At 40.6% G+C, this 24049-nt stretch overlaps 2 long non-coding RNA genes across 3 annotated transcripts in view; one reads left to right on the plus strand and one right to left on the minus strand.

Annotated features, from left to right (window-relative positions):
* LOC123608865 overlaps nucleotides 1–24049 on the minus strand; it is a 60382-nt gene that overhangs the window by 31166 nt on the left and 5167 nt on the right. For both annotated transcript variants that reach the window (XR_006717480.1, XR_006717479.1), the window contains exon 2: nucleotides 5125–5284. This is a non-coding gene — a long non-coding RNA (uncharacterized LOC123608865). The remainder of the gene's footprint in view (nucleotides 1–5124; nucleotides 5285–24049) is intronic.
* Nucleotides 3950–7781, plus strand: LOC123608864. Its single transcript, XR_006717478.1, has 2 exons — nucleotides 3950–4196; nucleotides 4444–7781. It is a non-coding gene; the product is annotated as an uncharacterized LOC123608864 (long non-coding RNA).

The following is a 24049-nucleotide window of genomic DNA, read 5'->3' on the forward strand; positions in this document are numbered from 1 at the left end:
CAAATTGGTTTATAAAATTAATGGGTCTTGAAAGGTTAAAAGCACTTATAAAGAGAAATAACTTCTGTATTTCTCAAACTTTCTGGCAAAAATTTGCACTCATCAGTATTTATCCTAGCATGCTCCCCATTAACATTCCCAATATTTTTTCTATTTATACAAAAACACTTGTATGAAAGCTATTAAAGTTTTAAGGACCTAAACATTAAAACCGAAGTCATGCCATGACCTATACTCGTCTACAAAAAACTAAGAACAATTTCCTCATCCTGAAACTATACTTTAGTACTACATGTTTCTTATTTATGTCTTTGAAAATTAATAATATGCAAAGTATATTTAATTCCTAAGTATAAATGTGTATTAGAGCTTCCTCAAACGTAGCTTGTTCACTTGGGAAGAATGCTGTCTTTTTCTAAAGCACCTTCAGGATCCATAGGTTTCTAACTTCTCTGGATGGACAGAAACTTAATCTATTATCTCCCTGCTTTTCTTTTCAGCTTCTATTGTTTCTTTGCCTCTAGCTGAGGATATAGGTACCTGAAGAGCATATGAATTTGTAGTTGTTGACGGGGGTGGGGCAGGGCACACAGGGGGCTGGAGGGAAGCGAGGCAGTTAATTAAACAGCTAGAAAAACCCAAAAGTTCAAAGTAGGAATGCTGAATGCGGAATTTATTTTTAATGGGATTTTAAGTGATTTTTTTATTGTGAAGACATCACTTAGCCATTTACTACCTACACATGGTTGCAACTTCCAGTACTTCTATATTTCATATTTAGGAAACTTGGGTAATTTGTTTTTTTGGAAGGTTCTGTCGCTTAAAAGAACAACTATATTTTGACCATACTGCCCTTTCATATTCTTATTTTAGAGCTTTTAGAAAATGACTTAGAAATGATAATGTAAGATATTATCGGATTCATTTATTCACACCCAATTACATAAAACATTATTTCCTGATTATTATCAGTACTTTAGAGAACATACAACTAAGATCAATCATCAAACTTGCCATTATAAAAATTTTTTTTGATAGTTTTAGCATAGACTCCTAAGACTGCCCCACCCCCTTTTTACAGAAAGAATTCTAAAAGAGAAAACTTGCTCTGTAAAGACCTCCAAAATGTTTTCCCTTTCAAAATCTGGCTGATTTTAGAAAAAAAAAAAAAAGTAACAATCTGACTTGCTCTTGCTTGGTTAGTTTCCATAATAAAAGAGCAAAGTGACTGAAGTATTAATAGTATTTAGTATAGTATTTAGATCTCAGAATATTTTGTGTACAATATTACACATATGCAGCTTTCAGTCTAATGGAATGAATTAAATGGGATCTATGATACTGAAAGAGCTCCACTATAATAGACTGTTATGGGGAGGTCTGTGCTGTAATAATATAAAGTTAAAAAGTATAAGCGATGCTGAATTCTATAAAATGCATATTTCATAACATATGTTGTTTGGTACAAAAAGTTCTAGAAGTCTGAAGTTTAAAGATAAAATGAATAATACTAATATTCATAAGGATTTGTGTTTTAGACAAGAAATAGTACCATAATCTTTCAAAGTAAACCCTTTGTAATCTCTGAACAGAGTGTTACTACTGCAATAAAGTGACTCGATGGGCCTAAATTTTTTGGTTCAATCCAGACACTTTTTTGAGAGGAAAAGAATAGAGTCAGAACTCTGCTTTCTATCTCATCATCCTAATTCTGATAAAACTCAGCAAATTCTCAAATTCAAAGGTTCTGGTATTTGAGGCCAATAACATAAAGGGAGCAACTATTTGCTCCCTTTACAGAGACTCTGGATCAGGTACTATTGCCTATGGATCTTCCAGAAACATTGCAGTTAAATTTTACTGCGGTAGACATTATTAGGATCCATCCATTTCAGTAGTAATAAACCACCCAGATCGATACTTTATTCAAAATTTATAAATTTCTTTGATCCCGGTTAAAATCCTTAGTCTACAGTCCTACGACAAGACTTGTAATATCCACTGGAAATTGCATCATGCTTGCATTAAGCTTCAAATTCTATCCGTAAATAGAAACAAGACTTCATTTGTACTTCCTGATCCATTGTATCTGTTTATACATGTTTGCAGAAGATCCCCTCCCAAGTATGAAGAAAACCTTAACTCTGTTGGCTTCAACTTTCCACACTTTTAAAGTAAATGTACACCTAACTGTAAATAAACATAGGTTTGTCTTTACTTATGGTAATTCTAATCCTTTCAACTGCATTTAAGAATATTTTAATTTGTACCATTGTTATTTACAAACCACTTTATGTCCAAATGACTTTTGTGCTTAAGTGAATAGAAAACTGAATAGAAAATGCGATTAGGGGTAGGCAACCTCCAGCATGGGTAGCATAAGGGAAGTTCCTGGCCATGCACTTTTCCGTTTTTTTTTTTTTTTTTTTTTTTTTTAATATTTATCCATTTTTGAGGTGGGTGGGGGGACAGAGAATCTGAAGTGAGCTCCCTGCTGACAAGCAGAGAGCCTGATGTGGGGGTGGGGCTTGAACCCACAGACCTCAAGATCATGACCTGAGCTGAAGTCAGATGCTTAACCAACTGAGCCACCAAGGCACCCCCCTACCCTTTCTTAGGCCTCATTTGTTTACTCTTCCTATTATCTTTATCCTTATCATTCTTTCCCCCTTTACTTCCCTCTGTCTTTCAAAAACCTGCTCAAGAGTCCATTGACATCCTTGCTTAGTTCCACTGGCTGTTTAGTTGCACTACTTACTGGTCCCTATGGCTTCACAGGATGAAATCGCATCCAGTTTCAAGTCACCTGTCACCTGGTAGAATAGCTTGCTCTCAGCCTTCAACTTAGAGTTCTATTGGTCTCCATTGAAAAAATTGTTTAATTGTGTGATTAAAATTTGGGGAGGAAGTGATAGGTGTTATATATTTGGCATCTTTTGTGCTAATATATAAAACTTTATTTAAATGTTTAATGCCTTCAGAGAAAAGATCATCAAGTTCTCAAATATTTTCAGAGAGCATAATTTTTTACTTTGATTTTCATATTCCATTGAGAGCACATCGTGGAGGATGCTGTGGAATGTAGTGGCCTCTCAGAGACGGCTCCTAATGAAATCTGCTGCAGGCTGATACTTTATGGTAAAGGGTGTTAAATTCCCAGAGTCTAGAGGTACAAGTGGAAAGGATAAGTTAATTAGCTCTAATTAAAAAAATAGGTAAAAAGGGATGCCCTGTAAACAGGGTGGTTCAGTCAGTTAATCCGCCTCTTGGTTTCAGCTCAGGTCATGATCTTGCAGTTCATAGGATTGAGCCCAGCATCGGGTTCTGTGCTGACAGTGCAGAGCCTGCTTGGGATTCTCTCTCTCCCTCTGCCTGCCCCCCACCTCTTTCTCAAAATAAATAAAATAAACTTTAAAAAAAAATGTAAACAGTCAGGGGCGCCTGGGTGGCTCCGTTGGTTGAGCGTCCAACTTCAGCTCAGATCACGATCTCACAATTTGTGAGTTCGAGCTCTGTGCTGACAGCTCAGAGCCTGGAGCCTACTTTGGATTCTGTGTCTCCCTCTCTCTCTGTTCCTCCCCCACTCACAATCTTTCTCTCTCTCTCTCAAAATAAAAACATTAAAACAAATTTTTTTAAATATGTAAACAATTTAAGTTTTAGACTCCTTAGGAAATTTCTAATTGAAAACTTCATCGTTGCTGGCATAAACATTAAGGAGCATTTTTTGCATTAGGCTAAAAATTGTTGCTTTTTCCCATGTGTGAAAAGGAGAAGGAAGTGAAACATTATTTTACATTTATATTCTTTAAAAAAAATTTTTTTTTAAGTTTTTATTTATTTGAGAAAGAGAACACAAGCAGGGGAGGGGCCAGAGAGAGGTGAGAGAGAGAGAATCCCAAGCAGGCTCCGCACTGTCAGCACAGAGCCCCCCATGGGGCTCGAACCCATGAACTGTGAGATCATGAACTGAGCCGAAATCAGGAGTTGGACACTTAAACGACTGAGCCACCCAGGCACCCGTACATTTATATTCTTTAATTTGAAAGATAAGTGGTATCTTGGCTAAGAGAAAAATGTATCATCCATCATAATTTAATTAACTCTTAAAAACAAAACTGTGCCTTGTTATTAAAACAGAAGAACAAGTTGGCCATTTGTTAACGGTGATGTGGTAATGTGAAATAAGGACACAGGTGGGGCGCCTGGGTGACACAGTCGGTTAAGCGTCCGACTTCAGCCAGGTCACGATCTCGCGGTCCGTGAGTTCGAGCCCCGCGTCGGGCTCTGGGCTGATGGCTCAGAGCCTGGAGCCTGTTTCCGATTCTGTGTCTCCCTCTCTCTCTGCCCCTCCCCCGTTCATGCTCTGTCTCTCTCTGTCCCAAAAATAAATAAACGTTGAAAAAAAAAATTAAAAAAAAAAAAAAAAAAATAAGGACACAGGAGACAAGGAAGGCTGACAATCATTAATTCTGCTCATATTATAGTAACTGAGCTTTGTTGATACTTTGGTGTAAAGGAACTAAAAAGACCATCTAGAGCTGAGTTTGAGACTGGTTTGCGGGGCAAAGAAGAACGGGGAGAGCAACAGAGAGCTCCTGGGCTCACTATAATCTTATAGTCACAGCCATTTTCATCAGTTGATTTGTTGGCAAACACTAACGCTTTGTTTTATAAATACACTATAGAGTGATAGGTTACAGTGTCAAAAATAAAGGGCCAAATGCCCATAGCTAAATGTGAAAACCGCATACAACTTAGAACCACAGTTACTGAACTTACATAAATGTGGACTTGATCAGATGACTTTAGATGACTCCTGAGACAATAAAGACCCAGAAAACAATTTACGTCACATCTCTGAATCACTCAAAGAAACCTTGAAACTTGGGACATAGTTTACTTAGCGTGTCCTTTTTAAAATTGTCAGTTTTGAAAGAGTAAACATTAATCATCTTGACATCTCTACACTCAAGGAAATCCTCATGGTTTCTTGACAGGATACAATATAGGAGGCTACCTCATTTACAAAACAGATGATTTCAAATTTTTGTTAGTATGTTAGAAAGACATTGGGAATGAAATCAAACCTTTCTAAGTACTTGATCCTGATGGTCCACCTACCTCAGCTTTCAGTGTCCAACTAAAAGCCCTGCTTAATCAATTCTTGCTTAATCAGAAAGGAGCTAGTGGTGATTCTGAGATCGAAAGGCAAGGGAGTCCAAGTAGTAAAGGGGGCCACGATATCAGTAAAATTTCTTAAGTGCTTTGTTCTGACAAGTGGCTATAAGAAGAACAAAAAAAAAAGGAATATTAACCAATGTGCCCTGTGGATAATCTGAAACAGAAAAACTGGAGAAATTTATAATTGCTATATAATAATGAACACTTAACTAAAATGCTTCACTAGTGGCTTTTCAAATTCTACTGGCAGCTCGACGATGAACTCTTGTTTTCATTTGTTTTCTTTGGCAGGAAAATGGATGATCACTGACAACAGATTATATGCTTGTGCCTTACTTAACCTTACAGCTTACATGTTAAACTCCTGTCAGAGGCACCCCTTTCCTAGTGGAACAGGGACCACTGGAGTTTTTAAAAATGCTGTCATTGAGTGTGGCAACAGTGAAGGAGTTAACTCCCAAGTTCCTAATCTAATTAAAGATGTTTCTAGCCTTTCAGTATGCATGTTGTAAGAAAAGTATTTTGGAGTTGAATGTCACTAACCATGCATATTGTAGGAACTATCAATATAAATTAACATTATAATTAAGTCTGTGATAATATTTTGGAGCCTCTGATGTATAACTTTTATTCTTTACCAGATAATACTTTTCAGTATCTGTCCATATTAGAAGAGTCATTCCGTTAAATATCTTAAATGTGGGTAAGCACAAAAACATTTTCTATTATGATATTCTCTAAATGTAGTCTTCTGTAGTATGTTCTGATATGCTAGAAAGTTAATGGGTCAAAGTATCTTTCATAATTCAGTCTATATTGTAAGAGTATGTCAGGGACTGAGAGTTTCATGAGTGCTGTTTTTTGATCCCATACAATGAGCACACTATATATTTGGTGCCTTTTTTTCCTACCAAAGAAAGATTAGGTCAAAACTGGTGCTAAATTTCATGTTCCTTCCAAAATTATTTTTTCTTTTTAAATATAACACAATAGGAGAGGTGTAGATCCAGCAGTATTATGCATGTTGTATTTTGTATATACATCTAAGGAAAAAAACCTCACCTAAAAACTAGTATCTACTTAGAGGTATATGATTTTTGTTAACACATAAGGCTTCCAAGTGTAAAACTGGTAGGAAAATAATCACTAAATGAAAACTTAGTAATGAACATAGCCCCCCAAGGTAATAACTTTAAGGAAGAGGTCCCGTACAATGCTATATGTCAATTATATCTCAGTTAAAAAATACAAAAGTCCCTTATCAATGTTTCTAGCACAAAGTTAGCTATTCAAAGTATTCTGTAACTCTGAGAGGGTACAGAGAAAATTTTATGTATGTTTCTTCGTGTATCTATATTTACATATGTACAAAATAGCTTTCTGATAAGCTTATTTTAAGTAGATATTTTAAGCTATTTTTCAGGCTAAAATTTGAGTTTGGGGAGTCATCAATCTCAAAACTTGGACAATGAGTTACATTAAAATAAATTCTCACTGAAAGTATCATTGTTCATCTTTCAGATTTAACAAAGAATTGAGTAAGGACCACATCTGGGTGTCAGCAAACCTCAAATCTATGATTTATTAAGGGTTCTCAGCATTTCATGGTTGTAGCCAATTGTATGATACCCACCTAAAATTCCACATGGATCTCTGAGTTTTAATGTCTCGTAAGTAGGATTCAGATGAAGTGAGGACAACAGGTTTTTATTTAATCCTGCTGACTTTTGTAGACTGCCTTAACTATGAGCATTTTATAAATGTAAATTAGGAAAATGGTGCACTATAGAAAATTAGGAAGACCATACTAGAGTATACTGGATTCTCTGCTAACTAACGGTAACTCCTTTCTACTGTTAACATGAGTTAAATGTGGAGGGGAGAATGGGGACTTGTTCATCAGAAGTCACTGTACAGTGAGATTAAATATCCCTTCAGTAACTTCTGATGTAACTTAATTTATTGTGATTGGAGAACTGTACGTTTTGCAAAGGCACTGCACAATGCTTGATAAATTTGCATTTTGTCAGTTTGTTCTCCGATCGGTTTATTTTAGCCTGAAAGTTGGAGCCACAACAAACAGAACCCTACAGTTTTAAGAGACAGCTTGGATATTTTAAGTATCTCCTCATATAATGTGACATTTTTCATGTCAACTTATTTTAATGTTTATCTCAAAAAGCAATTTTTAAATTATTTGCATGTTTTCAAAGTTAGAAAAACATGCCTTATCTTAGACCTCAAAACCAAATTATTCCAAGTGCACACTGTGCCCCAGAGCGTGGCTCTGCTTCTCTACCTACACAGGATGCCATTTTTGGCACAGTAGTTGTTTTAAGTGCAGATCACTATGTGAAATGATTATGCTGGATTTGATCAGTATGCAGTATTTTAGTATTTGCCTTTAAAAACTGTTTTTTTTTTCTTTTTAAGGAGTATAATTTATAATTGATTTTTTTTATAATGTGCAGTTTCATATAGATAAGCAAATCCTTTTTAATGAAAAGAGCTTTGTAATCATTTGGAGAAGAAAATCGTTTACTGTGGAACAATGTGATATTCTCAGTAAATACAATAAAAAAATTCTAGCAAATTTCTTTAAGGCTTTGTGATTATACTTACAGAGTTCCCCGGGGAGATGAGGGAAGGAAAAATTACTGAGGTGAAGGAAACTGTCTGTGTTGAATAAAAGAAAAATAAGCTGTGTGCTTTTTAAGCTGCATACACGTATTCCAAGTGTGTTTGGGTATTGTTATTTCTCCTTGGTAAGCGACACGGATAGAAATAATCCCAAAGCACTGGCTAGTCCCAAAAGTAGTTCTCTTTGACACTCTTTTTTTGTAGTTTGAATTACATTACTGTTTTACTTAAACTGATGAAACGTATTACATTCAGCTGGTACTTGAGACCTCTGCCTCGCTGACACTTTCAAGGGATGATCTAGAACAGGCTGGCATTTTGGTGGAGACCCACTTAGAGAAAAACCGACTCTGTAGTCAAGGGTTATTTATTATTTGATGTGCCCTAACTACAAAGCCAATCATTATTTACATTTAACGGCGCTAAAGAGAATGTATACATTAAACTTGAGAATATGGGATCTGTGATGTATCACTTACTCCAAAATTATTTACATGCCTGCACATAGGTGCCAGAATGTGCAGGCCACCGGAAGCCTTTTGAGAGAACCGTGAGGGACTAGGTATGACAGATTGTTACTGATCTTAAGTAGGATAAAATTCACTCTCCCGGGAAAATAATTTTTACAGAAAACAATTTCTAATGTATATAGAAAACTTCATTTTTCTAGAGGCATAGCTCAAATCAAATAATTACTGTATCCGACTTAGGCTAGAAAGTTCTCAAATCTCCTGCTAATGAACCTAAAACTTTAGATTGAAGAGTTCTTTTTTTAAACTCTGAGTCACTGGTGTCTTCTTGAACCCTTCCAGGGATAGGAAGCTCACTACTCCCACCCCAAATGGTGGTCTCTTCTGTAGCTGGGCCCTTTGCTTCCCACACTCACCCCATTCAGCTTAACCACCTGTCCTTGTCCCCTTGTCCCAGCTTAACCACCTCCCTTGCCACTCTTGTACTTCTGTCAGCGATTCCAGCAAACGGCCAGTATGTATGGGGAGCAACTTTATTTCCACTCACACCCAAAAGCAACACTTGAAACCTTGTCATCTCTGGAAGTGGCTTCATCTTTGAAGTCTTTTTTTGTTTGTTTTTAATGTTTATTTATTTTTGAGAGAGAGAGAACAAGCAGCGAAGGGGCAGAGAGAGAGGGAAATACAGAATCCAGAGCAGGCTCCGTGCTGACAGCAGAGAGCCCGACGCGGAGCCTGAACTCACGAAACGTGAGATAGTGACCTGAGTCAGTCAGATGCTTAACCAACTAAGCCACCCAGGTACCCCAAGTCTTTTTTTAAGTTTATTTATTTATTTGGGGAGACAGAGACAGAGGGGAGAGAGAGAGAGAATCCCAATCAGTCTCCACACTGTCAGCATGGAGCCCAACGTGGGGCTTGAACTCATGAACTTTGAGATCATGACCTGAGCCGAAATCAAGAGTCGGATGCTCAACCAACTGAGCTACCCAGGCGCCCTTCATCTTTGAAATCTCAAATATCAACATCCCTCTCTCTTTTCATGACTTAGTGTCACGTTATCCCCCCTTTCTCGCTTCCATTTGACCTGCTCTTCAACTCTGAGCTCATCTTCCCGTTGACTCCATTCTCTCCCAATCCCCACTCACTCTCAATTTACCAGATCTGTTCCCTCTGTCTATTCCCTACCCTTACCCTGGGGATCTAAAAACCGCCAAACAGCTCTCCGAATATTCAGCTCACTAGTTCCCCCGACACCTCCCACTCCTCACATTAAACACTTCTAGCTTCCTCAACTGTCCTGTATCAATTTTTCCCCCTCTACTGGATCATTTCCATCATCATTATATACATGCTATTATTTCTCCCATCTTGAGGGAAAAAACTTCTTTTAAACTCACGTGCCCCCCTGCAGCTACTATCTCATTTCTTTCCATCCATGTAGAAAAGGCCAAAAAAAAAAAAAAAAAAAAAAGGCCAAAAACAAAACTTTGAAAAAATTTCTACTCACCCTCTTCGATTTTATCTCCTATTCGCTTTTAAGTCCTCTCCATTAGGATTTTACCCCCCACCACTCTGCTGAAACTGCCCTTCTCAAGGTTACCATTGGCCACCACGTCACTAAATGAAATCGTCATTTTTCAGTCCTCATTTTATTTGAATGACCAGCAGCACTCAGCACAGGATTCAATCCCTGGTCCCTGAATCAGGCTTCTGGTGCCACACACATACCTGGTGTTCCTCCATTCTTTCTAGACACTCCTTCCCAGTCTCCCTCACTGGCTCAGTCTCCTACCTCTAAACACTGGGAACACATCGTAGCTTCGTTTTGGAACCCCTTCTCTATTCTACCTACATGCTCTCCCTAGGTGACCACCCTGGCTCACAACTCGAGTTGTTACCTAGAGGCTGTTGGAGCACATACCTTCAGCCTTCAGACCTTCAGAAGTTCAAGGTCTTGAACTTCAGACCTTAGATTCAACTGCCAACCTAACACCTCTAACTGGATGACTAAAAAGAATCTCGTAATGTAACATATCCCAAACTAAGCTCCTGATACTCCCTCCAGAATTTGCCTCTTTTGTAGCTCTCCTCATTCCAGTAAATGGCAATTTTATTTTCCTGGCTATACAGACCAAAAACTTTGGAGTTATCCTCACCCCTCGTGCTCACACCCACTTCTGGTCTGCCAGCAAGTCCTCCTGGCTTTCCTTCCAGAATGCATCCAGAGTCAGCAATTCTGATTGCCACCTGCTGCCATGCTGGGCCAGGCCATCATGATCTCTTCTGTTCTTTGTTGCCATCCCGTGCTTCTCCTCTGTCTCTTCTCTATAGAACAGCCAGCATGACCCAGTCAAAATGTGTCAGGTGAAGTCAGTCCTCTGTTCAGAAGCCTCCCGTGGCTCCCTCTCTCTCTCTCAGAAAAAGCCAAAGTCCTTGCCATCACCGGCAAAGCTCCACGTGTTCTGGCACCTGTTATGTCTCTGACTGCATCTCCTGCTCTCTCCTCCTGAACCACCTGCCTCCTTCCACTTCCGTCCTTACATTGCTGCCCCTTGCCCAGGCTGCTCTTCCTCTGGCTGGACTGTTCCTACCACCTGCATTGTTCGGTCATGTCCTTTAGGGCTTTACTGAAAAGTCTTCTCGAAGCCTTCCCTAACTATTTAAAATTTAATTCCCCCCACCTCCAGGGCACCTGGATGGCTCAGGTCATGATGTTGAGGTTTGTGAGTTCGGCCTGGCCTCAGGCCCTGTGTTGACAGCTTGGAGCCTGTTTCAGATTCTGTCTCTCCCTCTCTGCCCCTCCCCTGCTCGTGCTCTGTCTCTGTCTCTCTCTAAAGTAAATAAACATTAAACAAAAATTTTTTTTTAATTTAATTCCCCCTCCCCGACACTTCCTTATCCTGCTTCCCAAGTTAATTTTTTTCTCCTTAGCTAGCAGTTATCACTAGTAATTTATGTTTTATTTATCTTCTTTATTGTCTGGCTTTTACACTAGACTGTAAGTTCCACAAGGGTAAGGTTGTTGTCTATTGTTTTATCTCTAGCACTTAGAAAAATGCCTGGCAGGGGTGACTGGCTCAGTCAGCTGAGTGTCCAACTCTTGATTTTGGCTTAGGTCATGACCCCAGGGTTGTGGGATCAAGCCCCATGTCAGGTTCTGTACTGTACTGAGTGTGGAGCCTGCTTGGGATTCTCTCTCTTTCTTCCTCCCTCTGCCCCTCTCCCCTGCTCAAAAATAAAAATAAGATAAAAATAAAATCTTTAAAAAATTAAGACAATGAAAGGAAAACGCCTGGCATAGAGAAGGTGCTCAATAGTTATTTGTTGACTGCATGGTTTCCAAACTTGTCAACACTATAATATTGACTTTCTCCATCTTGGGGACATTCCCCTAGAGAACTCAGCCAGTGCAGCTGGAGTGAGTTGGCAAGATCAGGATCAGGACTGAGGATAGCTTGGCTGGCATGGCTGCCCCAAGGCCAAGGAGAGGGCCTACACAGTCAGGAGATTAATGCCATATATCGGGCTTGAACAGATAAGTGAATAGATTGAGGTTTCCACTGTTGGAGAAGGGAGGCTTCCAACATGGTGCTGTGGTGATGGACTGGAACTGGAAAATGTGGTATGAATATGTGTGTTATGTGTGCACTTGTGCTGGGGGCAGGGATACACATGTGCTCATACGTCTACTTCCTACCTCTGCCCCTCCAGGCCCCTCTAGAGGGCCTAGAAGCAATGATATTCCAGGAGCCATGAGTAGACCGCCATATTCGACCTTGTAACAGCAGGGACTCAGATGGTAGATACTCAGCTAAATAGACGTCCTTGTATTTAATGTAAAATGCAATGCTAGCATAATGGAGCTGAACGGGACACTCATGGAAATCTTACAGTACTTCCTAATTTTATAGGAAGAGAAAAGCTTGTTTTCAGACATTAAAGAAGAAGAAAATAAATACCCCAATCCGTCATCCAGAGATAATTAATTGCCTTTATAATTACAGAATGTATCCCTTAAGACTATATCTACGGAAATGTTTTTGCAAAAGTGAAGAAATACTAAAAAAAAAAATAAAAAAATAAAAAAGTGAAGAAATACTAAACATGCAATTTTTTGCAAAATGTTTTTTTCACTTGGTATTTGTAAATATCTTCTCATGTTCTTGTTTTTGGTGGCAAAAAATGAAAACTGCTTCAAGTAAAAGAATGAAAAGTTCAGGTATCATCTGACATCAGATATGGCAGAATCTAGGGTCGAATCATGCCACTGCTGAGTTTGAGCCCCACCTGTGGCATGGAGTTTACTTAAAAAAACAAACAACAAAAACCAGAATGCTGCTGTGACCACTTTAATGTAAACTTTCTTCTACATTCCTGGTAATTTTCTTAAGCTGGGTTTCCCATAATGGGATTACTAAGGTAAGATGAATGAATGAATACTTACATTTTTTTATGTATATGTGGTTCCTGAGGTTTTCAATCTAAATTTTTTGTTTTAAATGTTTATTTTTGAGAGACAGAGCATGAGCGGGGAAGGGGCAGAGAGAGAGGGAGACACAGAATCCGAAGCAGGCTCCAGGCTCTGCACTGTCGGCACAGAGCCTGACGTGGGGCTCCAACCCACGAGCCGTGAGATCATGACCTGAGCTGAAGTTGGATGCTGAACTGACTGAGCCACCCAGGAGCCCCTGAGGTTTTCGATCTAAATAATGGATACTAAACATGATGCAAATGCGTGCATTCTCATCACATGATAAAAAAAAAAAAAAAACAAAAAAAAACAAACAAACAAAAAAAAACACGTGGGTGGATTTAAATATTTTTATATTTTAACTTACAGCTTCACTGATAAACCCAAGGGTAGGTGGACACAGAAGGCTTCAGGGGTTGGCTTGCTGGCAGGCTGGTGTGGCCTGGGAGTAGACGAGGTCTATGTCAGGAGGACAGCAGAAAACAATCTTCCGGGGACCAAATGAGCCGAGGCTGGCGGGTAGATGTGCAAACAGAGGTCGCAAGCTACTGCTAGCCTGAGGCCTGGGGTCTGCTTCTGGGAAGACCGGGAGAAGGTGGTCACTGGGCCCAGGCCGGGTCTGTGCCACTGCCGTAGCCAAGGGACAATGCACAGTGGCGGCAGAGCACCACTTGCGGGGATACCCCCCAATCTCGTGCTCACGGCTGTTAGACTGTGCAACAAGGGCAAGAGAAAGCAAAATGCAACAAAGAGGAACCAGGAGAAGACGCCCGCCCCCTTCCTCCTACAATGTCCCTCCAGCGCCCCCTCCAGAGAGGTTTAACAGTGCGCTTCACAGTAAAAGAGAAATGCCTGAGTCTAGTCTGTTAGTGCAGGGCAGGTCCTTGAGGGTGAATGTGGAGCTCAGAGGCAATCAGTTGATAACTAGTTGACATGATGCTAAAAGCTACCAATAACTGCTCATTTCAACCTTTTGACCTCCAGGAGAATTAGTTTCCTTTTATGATTAAATATTGAGAAACTCGGATGGTCAGTACATGCTGTGGGATACCCTTGATCTGACAGCCACAAATGTAACCCATTCTAAGAATTTGTGGACCAAGTCAGAAAATCTCACCCCTAAAGTGGAAGGGGGGGGGGGTGGAATTTATATTTTGAAACTAAAAAGAATCGACCTTAAATGGATAGGAGTAGCTATCTGCGGAAATCTTCTGTGAAAATAACATATCAGAGTAATGATTTATAAAGATGCTACTGATAAAAGTAGGGTAAAATCTAAATCTCAGACAGGTCTAGGTCATCTCCCTGAAAGATAGAAATCTAAAATCCTAACAATCAGGGCTAAACTGATAGGAAGACTCATAACTCAGAAGTCAAGGATATTGTTAAAAAGAGCTTTAGAGGGTAACAATTTGTTCCTACATCCCCAATACTTCTACGATTCTGATTTTGCTAATACAGCCAAAAAATTAGCCTGACAGTGGAAAAGGGCAATTTATCTGGTTCTAAAGTTCTAAGGACATATAGAAATTCCTTCTCCTCAATCTTTTGCTATAATAGAGAAACTTGAAATATAGCAGTCAGGGGGCACCTGGATGGCTCAGTCAGTTAAGCATCCGACTTTGGCTCAGTTCATGATCTCACACTCTACGAGTTCGAGCCCCGCGTCGGGCTCTGTGCTGACAGCTCAGAGCCTGGAGCCTGCTTCAGATTCTGTATCTCCCTCTCTCTGACCCTCCCCCGTTCACACTCTGTCTTTCTCTGTCTCAAAAATAAATAAACATTAAAAAAAAAAAAAGAAATACAGCGGTCAGCAAACTTTTTCTGTAAAGGGCCAGATGGTAAATATTTTAGGCTTTTCGGGCCCTGGGGGTCTCTGTCACAACTACTCAATTTGGTCACTGTAGTGCAAATCCAGACCATACATAATGGGTAAATAAATATATGTGGCTGTGTTCCAGTAAAACTTTATTTACAAAAACAGGATGTGGCCAGATATGGCCTGTGGGCTTCAGTTTGCTGACCTCTTACCTAACCTATCATTGATCTGACCAGACTGGTCCAACTAGTTGGGAAGGGGTGCCTTGGGAATACTAGATGCAGGGCATATCGCTCTGTTTACAGATTAGCATCTTTGGGTGTGGTCGTATCAGTCAGTTTTCTGGGAACTGATCCATTCTGCATGAACTAACAGTTTAGTTCTTAACCTGGAAAAGTTGATCTCTGAAGAGACTTGACCTTGGGGTCTGGCCTGAGTAGCTCATCTGTCTCATTCATTTACTATTCTCTCTCTCTCTCTCTCTCTCTCTCTCTCTCTCTCTCTCTCTCCCTCTCAATCTCTATTCCTCTTTTCACCATCTCTAAATGACAGCACCAATATACTAATTTTTATTTTTATTATTAATAACATTTAATATGTACTACTAACCAAACAGGCTTTTCTTTAGGTTTAGTAATCAGTCTATATGTATAAGAGAAAATATTCAGTTTTAACAATTCAGCTATTATCATGAAGAGTTGTTATCTGCGTTACAAACACAAAGTATTATGAAAGATTATATTTTCGTCATCTTGGGCTGCCATAACTAAATACCACAGACTGGATGTCTTAACAGGTATTTATTCTTCCTGGTTCCAAAGGCTGGGAAGTCCAAGATCAAGGTGCTAATTCAGTTCCTTGGGAAGGCATTCTTCCAGGATTTCAGAAGGTTGCCTTCTTTGTGTCCTCACAAGAATGCTCACTGGCTCTGGTCTCTCTTCCTCTTCTTATAAGGACACTAATCCCATCATGGGGCCCTACCATCATGACCTCATCTAAACCTACTTACCTCCCAAACAGCCTACCTCCAAATACTAGCACAGAGGGGTTAGGTTATCAACATAACTTTGCAGGGAAGGAATACAATTTAGTCCATAGCAGATTATTTTTGTTTCTTTATGAAATTGTCATCAAAGAGGCCCTGAAAGAGTTGAAAACCTAACCGAGGAGCTCCAATAAATTATTACTCAGTAATGGTTTTGAGTGTGTAATTAATGTTCCCTAATTGTCAAGGAAGATAGTAAAATGATAAACTATTGGTGGTAACTGCTGTATAAACCAGATAGAAGCTGGGCTTTAGGAATATGCCATTTTGGCATGCCTTAACTCATTCTTATGGCTTCACAAGCCCCTTGTTTTGGCTTATCAGTTTAGCTCCTATTCGACACTAGACCCTTTTGCTTAATGACTCAGTTTGACTCATTCTCATGGATTTTGACTATTTTGGCTCCCTTCCCTGGGTTCCCAATAGGTCTAACCCACTGAAATAATAGATAAGAAGCATTTCCGTCTCAAGTTAATGGTCAGAGCTGACCCTGACTCAGCCTGGGTTGGATGAACATTTTCCACTATGCATAATTTCTCTCTTTGAAGAGCCCTCAAAGCTAGACCTAGGATCTTAGGGCCATATTTTTTACATCATTTGAACCTTCCCTGTATTACGATTAGTAGCAAAGAGTAGCTTGGAGTGTGACAGGGAGCAGTTTAGCTCACTTAAAATTTCCTTTATTTCCTTACCTTCAGCCGCTCTAAATAAAGCTACAATTGAGGTGAAAATGTTTTATATGTATATATTTTCAATTAAAAAAATTTTTTTTTCAACGTTTATTTATTTTTGGGACAGAGAGAGACAGAGCATGAACGGGGGAGGGGCAGAGAGAGAGGGAGACACAGAATCGGAAACAGGCTCCAGGCTCTGAGCCATCAGCCCTGAGCCTGACGCGGGGCTCGAACTCACGGACCGCGAGATGGTGACCTGGCTGAAGTCGGACGCTCAACCGACTGCGCCACCCAGGCGCCCCTATATTTTTAATTTTAGAGTGAGAGAGAGCAAGTGGGGAGAATGGCAGAAGGAGAGAAAGACAGAATGCCAAGCAGGCTTCGCACTCAGCACAGAGCTGAGGCGGGGCTCCATCCCACAATCACGGGACCACCACCTGAGCCGAAGTCAAGGGTCACATGCTCAACCGACTGAGCCACCCAGGGCCCCAAAAATGGTTTATCTTGAATACAAGTCCCCAAACTCTCCCCACCTTCCAATCGGATTGTTACCTTACGCTGTCTTTTTAAAAAATTTTATCTATCTATCTTATCATTTTAGAGAGACAGGGGCACATGAGTGGGGCAGAGGGAGAGAGAGAGAGAATCAGGCAGAGGGAGGGAGGGAGAAGGGGGGAGAAGGGGAGAGGGGGAGTGAGGGAGAGAGAGAGAGAGAGAGAGAGAGAGAGAGAATGAGAATACATCTTAAGTTCCACACTCAGCACAGAGCCTGACTCGGAGCTAGATCTTAAGATCCTGGGACCATGACCTGAGCCAAAATCAAGAGTCAGATGCTGAACCGACTGAACCTCTCAGGAGCCCTACCTCACACCTTCTTCTATAGAAATTCTGGAGCCACCACTGAGCATGTATGTGCAGAGGAAAATACACGCTTTCACATGGGCACACGTGCACACGCGCGCGCGCACACACACACACACAAGGTCATGGGAACCGTTGCCCCCATACCCACCTTTCCATCCTCACCAAACCACTCTGGTGCAAATATAATGATCGCCTTGCTAATCTATGTAATAAAACCACTAAAGCTATTTCCCTTTCTCTAGATTCTTCCTACTCCGGTTCAACTGGCCAATACTGCCTGCTCATGTTCTTAGTCCTCCGCATTCACGTGATATTCTTACTACTCAGAAACCTTTTACAGTTTCCTGCAGTCAAACCATGATCAAAAGATTATGTCTTCAGTTGGTTTTCAAAGTTCTTCACAATCTAGCTCCCAAATGCCTTTCCAGACTTACCTATTACTCTCAAAGAACTTTCCACTTAGTAAAGGTGGTCAACTCATTATTTTTAAACTCACTTTAGACGGTCCTCACCTTTGGGCCTCTCTTAATGCTGTTTCCGAGCTCAATCCTGACTCGAATCTCACATGTCTCCTGAACCCCTGCCACACGGCCTGGTGCACACAATGCTTGCTTTTCTCTTGGCCCTTCAGCTACTCCACCATGATTCCTCTGTCCAAATTCCCAAGCTTTTTCTGCCTCAACTCTTTACTTTGACATACTTTGAATAATTTGTTTACCTCAGACTTCACTGAATCCTTCCTTCACCACTGTAGGGTTCACACTCAATTAATTCTTCCTAGATGTCTACAGTGAAAGTTTTCAGTGACTCTCTTTATATTGTAGTTTTGGTTACAACAATTTTGTTAAAGAATTATCAAAACACAGCACCTATGACAATCCCTTTTTATAATTACCTACAGCAAAACTTTGAAGGACAACCCCAGTCTGAAGGTTTGAAGAAGGGAGTAACAATACTACTGGTATACCAGTTTCAAGCTGCTTTCTTACTATTGGGCCAAAAATGAGTAAGAAATGGTTTTAAACAGATTAAGTTATTTGCTGCTCTTCTCAAAGTCAGAATTACAAGGGACCTCAGAGATATCTACTTTAACCCATGCATTCGGAAAGGGAGGCTGAGGAAAATTACATAATTATCCAACATGACTGTGATTCTTTAAATCCAGTGTATTCTCCACAGGAATTACAGGTGATCACTTGGGTTTTAAAACCACACACTCTCCTAATTTTCCTCTTCTCTTAGTCTCCTTTGTGGGAAGCTCCTCACCTTCCCTACCTTTACATGTGGCGTGGCCTCAGGGATTACTGAGTCCCTGGCCCTCTTTGGTCTATACTCACAACTGAGGCAATCTTACCCAGTTACATAGGATTAAATGCCATCTACGTGCTAACTCCCAGTTTATATCTAGTGTTTCCTCCTTCTATTGAGGGGAATATCTGGCTGCCCACTTGATGCCTTCAATATAATCTTAACACATTCAGCCAGAATTCTTGATTTTCTTCCATGTCCCAGGAGAATTTGTGCTCCTTCCACAATCTTCTCCATCTGAATAAAGAGGACTATTATTCACCAGTAGCTTAGTGAACAGTCTCTTGACCAAATTTTAGTCAGGCTCTTCTGAATTCTCTTCCCAATAAGGCCTGGACTTTGGACTTCTGTGTCCATCTTTGAATTGCCCAACTTTAGCCAGAATCCTGTTGGCATCTGATTGGGTCCCTCAACCTCTACTGTTCCCTTGGTGATGTCTGATCACCCTGGCCTGCCTTCAGCAAGAATCCTGTAAGGTTGGTTTAGCCAGAATCCCCCCTTACCCCTGATGTTTCCTCCTAGTAATTTTCTAACCTCCTCCTGCACCCAGCCCCTTGGCTATAGATTCCCACTTTTCCTTGTATTTAAAATTGAGCCCAGTTTTGGGTGCTTGGGTGGCACAGTTGGTTAAGCATGAGACTTTGGCTCAGGTCATAATCTCATGGTTTGTGAGTTTGAGCCCCGCATCAGGCTCTGTGCTGACAGCTCAGAGCCTGGAGCTTGCTTTGGATTCTGTGTCTCCCTCTCTCTCTGCCCTTCTCCGCCCCCTCACGTTCTGTCTCTCTGTCTCTCTCTCTCTCAAAGATAAACATTAAAAATAATAATAAATAAAATTGAGCCCAGTTCTATACTTTCCCCCTATTGCAATAGTCCCTGAGTAAAATCTGTTTTTATGGCTTCAACTACTATTCAGCTCTAGTTTTTCTTTGACATAAGTAAAAATCCTTGAAGTCATTTTTTTATACTTTATATATTCTTTGTCTCACATACCCAGTCCATTAGTGTGAGAAGTAAGGCAGATGATTCATTTTCAGACATACTAAATAAAAGCTGTGCTAATTAACAGTAGGTTTACACCCTATTGGAAATATGTACAAACCCCCACAATGGAGTCCCAAACCCTTAGACACTTCCCTTCCTGGTTCTTCTTCCCCTCTCCATTTTGCCGGCTTATTTTCATGGGCTTTGCAATGAGCATGCTCCAAAGAACAAAGGAGGGAATGAAAGTCTCTGCATCATCTCAGGGAAGGTACACTTGTTCCAGTCAGACTACTTTTTGTCTTATATGGGCGTAGGTGACTTCTGGGTAAGGCTGTAACCTCTGTAGTACTCAGCCAATGAGGAACCAGGGGAGGGATTTGCATGCTAGGAGATAAATTGTCTGCTGTGACTGCACGAGTGATTGTCTGCTGTGACTGCACGAGTGTGCCTGTCCATCAGACACCCACTCTTGCCAGAACATTGATTAAAGCCTCGCTTCTCTGTGCTCCAAGTCTCCGCATCCCTCCTTTGATGGGTCGATGGGCTTATTTCTAACAATTAGCAAATACTACTGTTTTTAGCTTCAGTAACTTCCCAAATCTGACCACTCTCACAAATACAAGTATCTGCACCTAACCAAATAACCTCTCAATTAGACCTCCATTCTCTCGGCTCTCCATCCTGCTCCTTTCTAGTGTATTGTTTCAACACATCCAGAAAGTCCTTAACATAAGGCTTGGGTGTGTACCCAGGAACGCTGCTTGCTCTCTGTCCTCATTTTCTACCAACTCTCCCTTCATTCATACGGCTCCAGCCACACCAGACTTTTTACTTCTCAAACACACAAAGCTGGCTCCTGCTCCCGGAGGCTTGTCCCTGCTGTTCTCTCTGGCATGCTCTTCTGCATGGCTGGTTCTCTCACTCCAGTTAGGGTTCTGTCCAAATGTCACTCCCAGGAGCCTTCTGCAACACTACCTTAGTTAAAAATACCCCCTTCTCAATCACTCTCTATCCCCTTTCTTCTTTGTTCTTCGGTAGGTTACTATCACTATCAACACATTACAAATGCCTTTGTTCATTTTCTACCTTGTCCATGAGGGTGAGAATTTTTGTCTGTTTTTTCACTGTTAGATCAATGCCTGGCATGGACTAGCTATTTAATAACTATTTAATGACTAAATCAATGATGAGGTGGGCTTTTATTTAGTTTGCTTATAAATTTAAAAAAAAAAAAACTGTTACTGGTGTTTGTTCCTAGTTTAGCAACACAATAGTCCCTGTCATTGTAGGGATTTCTGCAAAGGAGCTGGACTTTTTCCAAGCAGGTAGTAGCTAGTGTGATATTAGATGGCAGAGATTGAACAAGAATGGCTTTGCTCTGGAGCAGAGTAGTATCCAGCTCTGGATAAGAGGCTGCCTCTGTGTACAGAGGGAAGATCATATTTCTTACAGAGCACTTAAAGCCCTAAAGTAGTTTCCTTTTTTATGCAGACAACTCTAATTGCTCCTGAAGCACTTAGTACATTAAGAAATGTTAGACTGCTTCTATTTAAGCCTATAGTAGGCAAGCTCTCAACTTTGGGTTGCTTTTATTCTCCTGATAAGCTGAGTTTGGCTAATAACAGTACAGTATGCGAAGATTTTATCTGATCTAAACGGCATAGGAGACCATTATGATGGTAGATCAAAGAGTTCTATAGTCTTGAATGTTACAATGAATCCAACTAAAGGAAATTCTAAGTTTTGATTTAAAAAAAAAAAAAAAAGGAAATTTAAAATCAGTAAGTTTTTATTTTATTTTTTTTCAACGTTTTTATTCATTTTTGGGACAGAGAGAGACAGAGCATGAACGGGGGAGGGGCAGAGAGAGAGGGAGACACAGAATCAGAAACAGGCTCCAGGCTCTGAGCCATCAGCCCAGAGCCTGATGCGGGGCTCGAACTCACGGACCGCGAGATCGTGACCTGGCTGAAGTCGGACGCCTAACCGACTGCGCCACCCAGGCGCCCCAGTAAGTTTTTATTTTTAATGAGATAAAAAATTCCAGACACCGAAGTCAGATCCTTTCAGTATTATTTTAAACTTTTCAAAGTATATAGTACAAACAAAAGTTATTTTGCTGAAATTAAATCTTTCTGAGAGTTGGCTGTAACAGACTTTTTTTTTTTTAATGTTTATTTTTAAGAGGTGGGGGAGGGGCAGAGAGAGAGGGAGACAGAATCTGAAGCAGGCTCCAGGGTCTGAGCTGTCAGCACAGAGCCTGACGTGGGGCTCAAACTTACAAACTGCAAGATCATGACCTGAGCCAAAGTCAGACACTTAACCAACTGAGCCACCCAGGCAACCCTAGACTGGGTTTTTAATGCTAAAGTTAAAGAATGATCATTTACATAGAGGCTGCTTTTAGGAAACAGGCTTGAGCAATGAATGGAATGTAGAAAGGGCCCACAGTGACCCCGTGGCTAAATACAGACAGGCACACCAGATGACCCACCTCAAAATATCCATAGGCCATAACTGACCAAGGGGCTACTTACAACCAGGCAGTTACCAAAAAAGGGAGAATTCCATACATCACCATATCTTCTCATCTTCCCCCTTTAGGTACAGCCCCCCACCACACCTCGTTGAAGTCTCTCCTCTGCTGTCCTGCCTGCCGCTCCCTTGCAATGTATTCAATAAACTTCTAGCACATTTGTTCTGCCTCAGGTGATGAGGCACCATGAGATCATGACCTGGGCTGAAGTCAAGAGACACTTAACCAACTGAGCCACCCAGGTGCCCCAGACACCACAATTTAGCATACTGAAATAGTTAATGACGCCTAGTTTTTCCATGATGTGCTTTGAGGACTAATTAGATATTATTTGATAAAGTAAAAAGAATGGTCCCTCCAGAGAATATAGATTGAATAGGTCCTAACAGTGATGTGCAGTCCCCAAGCATGATCCGTCTAACGTCTCACTCTTACTCAAGATAAAATTTCAAGTTAAAAGATGAAAAATCCAGGGCTCCTGGGTGGCTCAGTCAGTTAAACGTCTGACTTCAGCTCAGGTCATGATCTCATGGTTCGTGGGTTTGAGTCCCGTGTCGGGCCCTGTGCTGATAGCTCAGAGCCTGGAGGCTGCTTCAGATTCTGTGTCTCCCTCTCTCTGTGCTTCTCCCCTGCTCATGCTGTCTCTCAAAAATAAATAAATGTAAAAAAAAATTTTTTTTTCACAAAATTTTTTTTTACAAAAAAAAATTTTTTTTTAATGATGAAAAAATCTCCCTCCTTGTTGCCATTTCACAAATACGCCAATATAGTACCATATTAATGACTAAGGTTCAGATATTTTCCTTTTTGATACATTATCATGTAGATTGTAAAATACCAATTTTTTCAAGGAATCAATAAAGCTATATTTATTTTCAACAGAAAAAATAGCCCTTCAATATTTTTATTTCTCCTGAATTGTCTCGCACAGAAGTTATTCTCACAAATTGGCCTAGAGAGAAAACTGCATGAAGCGATACTCCATTTTACACCTTTTTTTTTTTTTTTTTTTTTTTTTCTTAAAAGGTGGTGAGTGACCTCTGGAGGCAATTGGAAAAAATATCCTGCTATTTTTAGGAGTGAAGGGGCGGGGTGGGGGTAGAATTAGAAAATAGATCCTTCCGGGGCGCCTGGGTGGCGCAGTCGGTTAAGCGTCCGACTTCAGCCAGGTCACGATCTCGCGGTCCGGGAGTTCGAGCCCCGCGTCGGGCTCTGGGCTGATGGCTCGGAGCCTGGAGCCTGTTTCCGATTCTGTGTCTCCCTCTCTCTCTGTCCCTCCCCCGTTCATGCTCTGTCTCTCTCTGTCCCAAAAATAAATAAACGTTGAAAAAAAAAATTAAAAAAAAAAGAAAATAGATCCTTCCATTTAGAGGAGGTTTGTTTTTGAAAGTTTAATCATGATGAATTAAAACATTTAACTTGAGGGGCACCTGGGTGGCTCAGTCGGTTAAGCTCAGACTTCGGCTCAGGTCATGATCTCGCGGTTTGTGGGTTTGAGCCCCGCATCGGGCTCTGTGCTGACAGCTCAGAGCCTAGAGCCCGGAGCCTGTTTCGGATTCTGTGTCTCCTCCTCTCTCTGCCCCTCCCCTGCTCATGCTCTGTCTCTGTCTCTCAATAATAAATAAACGTTAAAAAAAAAAAAATTTAAACACTTTAAAATCAGTTCAGTGATCCTCAATTAAGTAATATTTATTGAGTATATAATACCATGTTACAGGGGAGATAGAGATGCAAAACCTTCTGAGCTTACAATCTACCAGGAAACTAAAGATAAGTGCTAAAATATTTATAACACAAGCTAGAACGTGTCAGAAAACTGAGGAGCGGCATAACTACACAGGAATTCAGATATTTGGTTAGCGCGACCAAAGAAAGTCTACTACGTTCAATATTTACTGAAGACCCACTGTGTGCCGGGCACTGTGCTGAAGGATAAATAAGACACAGTACCCACCCTTCGGACACTCTGAGCACGGGTAGAGAAGATGATACATAAAGAGGAACATTCCGTAGGTGGGCTCTTAGAAAGTATGCACAAAGGAGGGAAACTAAAA

This window comes from Leopardus geoffroyi, chromosome B2 (genome assembly GCF_018350155.1).
Source record: "Leopardus geoffroyi isolate Oge1 chromosome B2, O.geoffroyi_Oge1_pat1.0, whole genome shotgun sequence".
Lineage (NCBI taxonomy): Eukaryota > Metazoa > Chordata > Mammalia > Carnivora > Felidae > Leopardus > Leopardus geoffroyi.